General features: G+C 42.3%; 1 pseudogene; it reads right to left on the reverse strand.

Annotated features, from left to right (window-relative positions):
• Positions 1-1,508: 1,508 nt before the first annotated feature.
• Positions 1,509-1,684, reverse strand: LOC144756884 (U2 spliceosomal RNA; annotated as a pseudogene).
• Between the last annotated feature and the right edge of the window lie 8,351 nt (positions 1,685-10,035).

Below are 10,035 nucleotides of genomic sequence, written 5' to 3' on the forward strand. Positions count from 1 at the left end.
TAAACGTTCAGCGCCAGTGCTGAACGTTCGAAGAAACAGGTGCGGCCGCGTCGGCCGTTGGACATGCGCAGCACCAGGGAGGTAGCTCGCGCGACGTCCAACGGCCGACGGCAGTAGCGAAGGGGTTAAAAACAGATAACAGACACCAGCGAGTTTTTCTAAAACTCACCTCGCTTGCTTGGCTTTTGCAAAAGTCAATAACAGCAGAATCATACAGAACAGACACCAGCGGGTTTTTAAAACTTCACTTCGCTTGCTTGGCTTTGTCAAAAGTCGATAACAACTTGGCTTTTGCGAAAGTCAATAACAGAATCATACAGACTTGGTGGATGATCAGTCCACCCTTACCTTACAGGGGTAGTTCTCTTCTGCAGATGTAGGGCTGTGTCCTGCTCCAGAAATTATTTGCTAGGGGACTCCAGTGAGAACGCTGTCATGTGGCCCAGACCGGGTGTGGAGGGACAGCGGGCGAGTCGTTCGGTCTACCGGAATACAAGAATCCCTCGGGTAGGGTGTCTCCGTCGGAGGCTCTCCGTGCACCTCCTCACATCCACTGGGCCTGACCTTCGTGCTCATGGAGTCCCTGTTCAGGCTCCATTTGAAGAACCGGGATAACCCACTTACTGGGTCTCGGCGGGGGGGAACCGCCTAAATCTTCCATACCTTCCATACTTAGTAAAAGGAGACACAGGAGCCTTCGTCTGCAGGAGGAACCCAGATTTATTTCAATAGCCCGGGCTATGGAACAGAGTCCCAAGCTAGTCAGAGACAAGTCAGAGGAGGCTGCTACTTCACTCTGTAGCTTACAAGCATTTTATACATTTTTCATCCCAGTCTTTTGGCTGTCAGACCATTGTTTAATCAGGACAGTGTTTACAGATGATAACCAGATCCAGACAATGTTTGTAGTTAGTGACCTGGTCTAGGCTTGGTACACAGATCATTGTTCACTAGGCTTTGATCAAGGCTCAGTTTTTCAGGTCTTTGTTCAATTGCCTTGATCAAAGCCCGGTCCTTCAAGTCATTGTTTAATCACCCTGATCAGGGCCCAACAGTCAGACCATTGTCTAGATAACCTTATCACGGTGTCAAGGATGTTTACCAGGCTGGGAGCAGGAGATGAAAAACAAGCTTGTTTACACAGGGCGTCGGTGTCTCATGGCTTTCTGTTGAACTGCAAAGAACAGGGGGTTGGGTGTGCGACAGTTCCTGGGCAGAAATGCAGGCTGCAAGATGGTTTTTGTCGTGTCAGTTTAGATTTTCCTCACAATGGAGTCCCGGTACAGACGATGCTAATCAGAAAAACACTTTTCCTCAACAGAATTAAACAAAAACGTTAAAAATACAAAAAATAAAAAAATAAGTGAAGCAAGACAGAGTGGTCGCAAATTGGCCAGATTGGTTTTATTCACACCCAAACACATTAGCACCACTTTACAGAGTTTACCAGTGAAGCGCTACTTACATTTTCTCGTCTTTCTTTAAACAGCATTGTTTTCCCCGGGTGAGGAAAGTGCACCATTCCTGAAGGTACTACAATACCAGGTTGATGCTTAGAGTGGACAGAGCAAGCTCCTATCCTATCTCCCTGTTTCAAAAATCAATGTAATATATGGTCCCCAGCTAGAGGATGTATCAGATATTAAACTGATAAGAACTGATTTTTTTTTCTTTTGTCAGGAATTTTTGTCTGGTCAGTGGTCAGATACATATAATAGCCACCCTCCACAAAGACCTATTGTCTGTAAGTTGTAAGTAACAAACTTGATAAGTACACAGACTATCTCTTTGACCTTTTACCTTGCTTGAAAAAAAATTACATAATCATCCAGCCCTGTGTTGTACACATTGAGGATGGCCTCAGTAGTCGCCACAACCTCCCCCATCTCCTTCTTTTTATCTGGGGGCAGGGGCCTGCCCAGCAACACTGAAGAGGCCGTCTATCTTGTTAAGCATGTGAAACCAGCTACCTTTGAAGGCCCTGCAGTGATGTACGCCTCAACTAGGCTGACTGCCTGCCCTCACTGTGACCAATACAAAGGTCACATCAGGATGCATTGCTGGCCCTACCTATGACTTCGTCTGCTCTTTATTTTCAGACTCACCCAGACTGATGACACCAACAGGAAAAGAAGAAGAGGGTTTCAGAGGGGAATTCCAGGATCACTCTGCACGTCCGCACTCCACTCCGCTAGACCTTGAAAATCGGAGAAAAGGAGGCTGCAGTAGAAGAGGCCCTCTACTGGTCTCTGTACCCAGTCATCGGTCTCTGGACCCACTGCGGACCCAGCACTTCCAGTCTCTCCAGGAAATCGTTCTTCGTGCCTGCCCAGAGGTGCCTACCCCCTTCTTGACAGCTCTGCTCTTTTCTCAGCACTGGGCCCTGCAAGAGCAGCCTGGGCTGCCAAGAGCTAAACTCAGCGCTCTTTAAAAACAAACATCAAATACGTTGGGAAACAGAAGAAACCTTAGCGCTTTTTGTTAATAACTGTGGAAAATGTTTGATGGGATCCTTATCAACTGTTTTCTTTATTTTAGTTTATAAAATGCGTACCACAGCTCTGTGTTCAGGGATGAGGTCTTTTTAAACCATACTGCTTACGATTTGTAAGAATATAAGCAATGGACATTGAAATGGGTCCCTTCAAGGCCCTGTGGTTATGTCCTTTAATTTTCAGGCAAAAACATTCATTGATATCCAACTACTGAGTGTAAGAGCATTAAAGTAACCATGTCGTTCTTGCTTACATTTCACATGCTTTACTTAATCTTGCATTGCCTATGGGTGTTTGCTTTTTCCAGGATGTTGTTATTTTCTTTTTTCAGGCAGCATATTACTCTTGTCTAGAGCATTCTTTGAATTGAGTAGCATCCAATTGTTTATAACAGGGCACAGTTTGGTTATAGCTGAAGGCAGTGCGAGTTTCTCTCAGTGGGGCAGAAAGGTGTTCAGAGGAGAGAGGATGTGGCACTATGGCAGGAGCTGCCAAATTTGGTACTGGGGAACTAAGTTCAGTCTTCATGATCAGTCCACCATACCACTCTCTTGAGGGAGCACATTCCCATGCCAGATCTGAGAAGCCCTGGTGTCTTAGCACCAGCAAGGGGACTCTAGCAGTGGCAACTGTGGGTTAACCTTGAAGGCCTGTTCACCACAATCTATACTGAAGTTCACCTCCAGTCTTGCGGGCAGTCCTACGAAGGATCACACCCTGGAGCAACAGTGACTCTGTCACTGAGGCCACAGGATCCTTGAGGCCAGTCCGCCTGACCCATTGGTACCTCCATTGGCCTTGTTTCAGCAGTAGTAGTGCAACTCACCAGCAAACGGCAATGCAGGATTTGGATGCAGACCAATCTAAATTTGCAAGCTTCACAGGTTCGTTGCTTCATGCACAAACACTTATAACATGTGCTGCCTGCTATGGGGCCACTGGAGTTATGCAGCAATGGAGGACAAAACTATGTTGCGGTATTGACTAAATTATGCAGCAAAAAAAGTCTGCAGTGTAATGCTGTACATTTTCTGATACTTTATAATTTTGACATTCTTACACATACTAACAGTCTCTGCAAAGATTTTACCTCATTAGTACCAGTGTAAATTACAGACGCAGCAGTGAGAAAGGTGAACAGTCAACCTTTGCAATGGACCCTCCACTTGTCAGCAACACAAATCATATTTTTTAGAAACTTTGGGTCGGTTTAAGCTACAAACCATTTTTTTGTTAAAATCGTCAGATTATGCAGCAGATGATGCATTATGTGGCAAATATGACAGAGCCATAATTATGTGGAGCACATTTGCAAGCCAGGATATTTTGCCATTCATGTTTTAACTGCTCTCGAAGAAAAAGGAAGGAGAAGTGATGATGACAAAGAAACTGCATGTCTCGGAGTTGAATGGTTTGTGATTCCACTTTTAAGCGTATTTGGGACATTTTGTGATTGGAAATGTATCCCAATTTGTGAATGTATTTTAATGTTACTAACTCATATTAAACTTTAAATAAACATGTGTATCCTTTGGTTGAATTAATAACGTAATATGCTGTAAAAGGTCAGTGAAGTGCCAAACAAATACTAACAATTGGGATGTTTTGCTCTTCCTGACCACACCTCCGACTCTGCCCACTGACCCAATCCTCAGGTTATTCCCACTGTCTGATTTACCGTCCACAGTTCCCCTACTTTTTTCCCCACTTCGACTACTGGTCCTCATTAAAATAAAGGCGCTTGTAGCCCATAATTGACTGGATGGGTCGGTAGTTAAACGATATTTCTTCGCCCCTCTCCTGTGAGTAATGATGGCAGACAGGCAAGCTGTGGTTCATTGTGTACCTAGATAAGTGGGTGCTGGCCGCCGTGTCTGTGCAGACATCATATTAGCACAATGACAAAGGAAGTACGGAAGGATGAATATCTAGTTTATTTTCAATGTAGGGCACAATTAATTACCCTAGTGTTAATATATAATTCTACAAGGACCAATGTTTAATTAATTTAACACACATGCACCAGTCTCTGACCCAAAAATCACTCCAAACGTATATTAATAAAGAAACATACAACAATATATGTACAATAACACAAAAAACAAACATACATATATATATATATATATATATATATATATATATATATATGGCGTGCACCTGTGGGCTTAGATATGTTGGCAGCACTAAGCTCCAGGTGCACGTCCGAATATTACAGCACTTGCGGGCAATTCTTCATAGTGACCCTACATACCCGGTCGCCCGACATTTCAAGCGGGTACATAACAAAGATCTAAACTGCCTCAGCTACTTTGTGATTGGAGCAGTACCCAGATTAAGAAGAGGAGGTGACCGTGAGGCAGAACTCAGGAAAATGGAGTCTAGGTTCATATTGGAACTCGATAGTCGTTGGCCCAACGGGCTCAACAATATTGAGGAAATGCACCATTTTTTGTAATTATCATGTTAATACTGGTTGCTCCACTCTGTTTTCCTCTCAGCAATTATACATGTACTTCTAGTTAGGTTCCCTATTAGAAGTACCCTGTGTTTGCGATATCCCTTGTCCCATGATCTGCTTTTACAACTAGTGAAGTTTAGATCGTTATTCACTCATGGTGACGCACATCATGTACTCTATTATATAGCACGATTAATATTCATTTTTAATATATTCATACAATTCTATTCCAGGACTTATTGAAAGAGTTTTATGGTTATCACTCCAATGACAATTTTAGACTGTATAGTTATTGAAATATGAAGGTATAAATTGTGGATTTGTGCATATTGATATTGTGCTGAACATCTTCATATATGGGGTATCTATGGAGATGCACACATGTATATACTTGTAAATAAAGGGGAGGTCTGTGCCTGTATTTGTATATGTATGTATGTATGTTCACATATGTATATTTATATATGTGTATGTATATATGTATATAGATGTATATATCTGGGATGAAATTGGGTTCTTTTGTGTTCGTTAAAACAGTGGGGTTTCTTTGAGCTGATTTAAAGTTGCTGTTGGTTAGTTGTGGGGGAGGGTATGTAGAGGTGGGGTGTGTGTGTATATATGAAATATGGTCTTATTTATACATATTGTCATTTTTAGCTTCTTGGAAAATAATTGCTTTTTCTACCTGGAACACTTTAAAAGAACTTAGTACAGAATGGGATTGTTTGATTAATTTAATCATGCATTTATTAATGTACATTGTATATTTGCACATTACTGTTCTAATGGTAGTTTAGTATGTTCCCGCAACTTTCTTGCACTTTATTACATCTTTATCACTTATGCACTTTTTTATCTATGCACTTTATAAACTTTCGCTGCTACATATAAGAATTTGCATATTTGCACAGAATTGGTATATATGTCATTTGAATTTTAAATTTGACAAAAGAAATTACTTCTTAATGCTGTTGATCTACAATTTTCATTATGTGACTGATTTGGATTAATTTCTGGATTTAACCAGTAACAACCTTTTGTTTACATGCAAGCAAATAGACAAGTATATTAGCGATAGTGTGTTTTCACTGTTTATTATATGTCACGTGATTATGGTGGACGCCACCAGGGGGCGGCGTCAACATCACTGCATAAACTTACAAAATAGCATAATGATCCTTAACATGTTGCAGCGTGACCAAGGGCTTCTGGCCCGAAACGCGTCGCTGGTTCTGTTTCTGTTTTAAAATAAATACCATCTTGCTGACTCTGCTGGTCCGGTCCCTTTTCTTTGCTGGCGTGGAGGCGGTGTCTGCGAGCGCAGAGCAAGCTGAGGAGGAAACTTCTTTTCATATATATATATATATATATATATATATATATATATATATATATATATATATATAAACAGGAAAGGCGACACCTTAAGGAATTCGAAGGACGACAGCTGACCCAAAATTTGAAGGTGCAATATTTTTTATTTGTGCAAGTAACCCCGCACCTTAGCCATATATATATATATACAAAACTCTATATCTCCAATACCGCAACAAGATATTTTATTCACTAGTGTTCACTCATTAAATCTGAGTGACACACTCAGAGGTAGTCCTTCCAGCACATGAGGTACAACATCTCTCTATCCTTTCACTTAACGTGCTTCTGATCAATTCAACAATGTTAAACATTAATAGTAGCTCCTCTATACAAAGCTGTGCAGACAGACCTGGACACGCGCTGTTGTATGTTTATAGCGCAAACACAACTCAAAGGTATTTAAATTGAGCACTAACAAAGATCGAGTTGCTGCCAGTGCAACTCCAACATGAAAGGCCTTTGGCAGCTTTCACCACGAAAACTGACCTCGGGCACAGCACAGAACAAGCATTGACGTAGCCAATAGGTCTTGCTTTTGGGACCTTATAAGTATTTAGTTATGCAACACAATTTAGTTAGTATTTAGTTGGTGCAACAACATTAACTGTTGCATGGTTAAACACTTATACGGTCCCAAAGGCTAGACCTATTGGCTGTGCCAATGCTTGTTTAAATCTAAAATGAAACAAACAGTTTGCCAAGAGTGGTTTAATTGGATATTTCTGACCAAATATGGAGATATGGAGAGGATGTACCTCTCTTCAATTGGAAAGAAACTTCTAGATAGCAGGATGGTCAGGCTGATCAGAACAGATACTCATATCTATGAGAATTATCGGGTTTGTATTTATCACCATCATGTATGTCAACTGGCCTTTAAAGCGATCAGCAGATCAGACTTCACGACCAGGTTTTTGCTGGATCAACAAAACATTTTGCGTGCGAGACGGCGTGGGCCTGAGGATTATACAGCTATGGATTATCGCTTCACATACAATATTACCGGGCAGGTGTGTGCAGCAGTTGGTTGCTAAAGGCTTTCCACTACACTTTTGCTGACGTTTTGGGTCATTTAAAAAACAGGTTTCTTTTACAACAAGCAAAAACGAGCTACTGCACTTTGATGAAATCTCCATTTTGATGTTTACTTTTGCAATTACAAACCTAAAACTTCTTACTACTGTAACTCACCTTACTGAGGTTGCATCTTTTCCTGATCTGTACAAAAGCCATGATTACTGAAAGGAGACTGTTACACTGTAGAGTAACATGTAGAAAGTGAGCAGGTGAGCTAGTTCTTTAAGGCTATCCTGCATCCGACCATGACAGCTACATTTACATCAGTGGGCCTGATACTCTGATGTCTTGAGCTTATATCTGCCGAGACACCTAAAGGCCCGGTACTGAGCTCTCAGCTGTTGTCAAGGATCACACTGGGGGTGGGAGGGAGAGAGAGCGAGAGAGAGAGAAAAGGAAAGAGTGAGATAGATGGAGAGAGAGAGAGCGAGAGGGGGGAGAGAGAGAGAGAGAAAGAGAGCGCGAGAGAAAGCGAGAGCGGGAGAGACAGAGAAAGAGAGAGAGAGAAAGCAAGAGGAGAGAGAGAGAGAGAGAGAGAGAGAGAGAGCGAACATGTAAAAAGATTCGTGCTACCTCCTATGTTGTGTTACCAACTAACATTTTCACAAGAGAAAAAAAATGACCAGACATTAAACTGTAAATGCATAAAAAAAACACACATTTCTACCTACTATATTATTTTTCGTCAAACTGCTCCTATCATTCTTACGTTATATAATTTTACAGTATGTTACTAAGTCTCAAAACAAGTTATTTGCAGCTGCGCTTAATCTGGCCACAAACAGAGAAAAACAATGCATTACATTTGGGAATCAAAATCAGTCCTGTAGGCAAAAGGCCACCTCAAGCAATCCACTAAAACTGAATTGTTAACGGCAAAACTGGCATTCAAAATGAAGTTATGCTCCGCATATTAGAACAGGCTGTACATTAACTGCTGTTTACGCAAGCAAACTAGCATTTTCAAAAAAGCAATGTAGCTTCATAGTCAAAAATACTTGCATCAAGGCCGATTTTGTGTACCACAGACTACTAATACTTAGTGAGAACCTTTGGATTCTGCCTGCACTGCAATACAAACTGGGAGGCCAGGGAAATGGCAGAACGTCACATCAGCGGAGGATTTGGGTTAATAAGGCAGCAGGTTGGCTTGCCCATCAAAACTTCCAATGAGTCCTTGTTCGCTCAAGTGTGAAGGTCTTTGAAAAAAACACGAAAGAAGGCTGAGGGGCGCTGGGACTCAACATCGGTAAACTGCTCCATGATAATACAGTAAAACACTTTGAAGAAAAGCATCACAACATAAGAATGGACTCCGCATAACAAAGAAGCAGTGAGACAGCCAAGCCCACAGGAACCTGCCACAATAACACAGGAGATTAGACTGCAGCGCACACCTCGGGAAGCTAAAAGAAATATGATCTGTGGAGGGTAAGGGGCTGTTAACAGAGAGGGGGAGCAGGAGGTGAGCCTGCGACTGGTGCGCTCGGCAAAAGTGAAAGTGATCGCGAGCGATGTGTGTGCACCATGACAAGAGAGGAAAGCCAGATGGCGCCTCTGCTCCTCATTGTGCGCGTAGCCGCACACTCTATGCCACCCCAAAGCTGTGGTCGGACTTCTGAAAGCCCACACACTAAATGTCTCACCATACAGCGCATGCGCTGGCCCAGGCGAGACCTAAAAACATTGCCAAGGCTCAGCAGTGTGAGCCGAGCGGGACATGAGTGGGGGGGTCCACCCAGGGCCTTTGATTCCTGCCGCTTATCGATTCACACACATTTTGCACATTATACACAGACACAGAAAGGGCGGCACCTTCCCTCTTATATTTGTCCTCCTTAAATCGAGGTAAAATGTGCCCTTTAAATTTCAAATAGCAGACACCAAAGAAGTGTTCCTATTGTAAAGTATTCCCTGCAAACTCACTTGTGTTTTGCCATTTTAATGGAGGCCATACCTGTAGCAAGAGGCATGCATGTTATACATAGACTCCAACTTCTGGGATGGCTCAGCGAGCTGAATACTGGCCACTGAAATATGCAGTGACCTTCACATCCTAAGTTCAATTACAGCATGGGCAGAGATCAGTAAATTGATTACATTAAATTGAGTAATAGTAAAATTGTTTTTTAAGTGCTTAAACGCGTCAGAAGTGAAGACTGAAGTGCAATTTTTTTTTAAAATTGATTTCTGCAGCTTGCCCCCAATCCACAGTGCGATCGTAACGGTCTGGCACTTCGGGGCACTTACATTTGCGAGTAATGTGCAAGCAAACTAAAAATGTAACATGCAAACACTCAAATAAATTGCACCCAGAAACAGTAACTCGTCCAAATTACACTCTCCTTTAGGTTGCAAAGTCCCCCTTAGTGCATAGTGGCTCTGCTGAGTAGAAAACATGCGTTCCTCTTCCAGGAATGGTCAGGCTGTAACAAGTATAATGGCCTTCATTTAGCCATGGATTCACATGTGTGCACCCAGCGGAGCATGGAGCTAACTGGGTATGCAAGAGAGTGCGTCATCTCCCGGGGCAGGGGGAGTGAGAAATAAAGGAAGGACTTTGGAAAATATAGGCATCTTAAGTGGCTTTAAGTCCGGTGAAACCGGCTCTTCAATCTTGAGCTC

This window comes from Lissotriton helveticus, chromosome 5_1 (genome assembly GCF_964261635.1).
Source record: "Lissotriton helveticus chromosome 5_1, aLisHel1.1, whole genome shotgun sequence".
Classification (NCBI taxonomy): Eukaryota; Metazoa; Chordata; class Amphibia; order Caudata; family Salamandridae; genus Lissotriton; species Lissotriton helveticus.